The sequence below is a fragment of the Scyliorhinus torazame genome, unplaced genomic scaffold (genome assembly GCF_047496885.1).
Source record: "Scyliorhinus torazame isolate Kashiwa2021f unplaced genomic scaffold, sScyTor2.1 scaffold_1017, whole genome shotgun sequence".
Lineage (NCBI taxonomy): Eukaryota > Metazoa > Chordata > Chondrichthyes > Carcharhiniformes > Scyliorhinidae > Scyliorhinus > Scyliorhinus torazame.
The window spans coordinates 40001-40583 of NW_027308744.1; positions in this window are offsets into that span (position 1 = coordinate 40001).

A 583-nucleotide genomic window follows, 5' to 3' on the forward strand; every position below is an offset into this window, starting at 1 on the left:
GTGCGACTGGTTTATGACTTGCCACTGTCTCCACCAGCCTCCACAGGCTAAGTCCGACTGGTTTATGATTTGCCACTGTCTCCACTGGTTCATGACTTGCCACTGCCTGGACCTGCCTCCACAGGCTAAGTCCGACTGGTTTATGACTTGCCACTGTCTCCACCAGCCTCCACAGGACAAGTCCGACTGGTTTATGATTTGCCACTGTCTCCACTGGTTCATGACTTGCCACTGCCTGGAACTGCCTCCACAGGCTAAGTCCGACTGGTTTATGACTTGCCACTGTCTCCACCAGCCTCCACAGGCTAAGTCCGACTGGTTTATGATTTGCCACTGTCTCCACTGGTTCATGACTTGCCACTGCCTGGCCCTGCCTCCACAGGCTGAGTCCGACTGGTTTATGATTTGCCACTGGTTCATGACTTGCCACTGCCTGGACCTGCCTCCACAGGCTGAGTCCGACTGGTTTATGATTTCCCACTGGTTCATGACTTGCCACTGCCTGGACCTGCCTCCACAGGCTGAGTCCGACTGGTTTATGATTTGCCACTGGTTCATGACTTGCCACTGCCTGGCCCTGCCT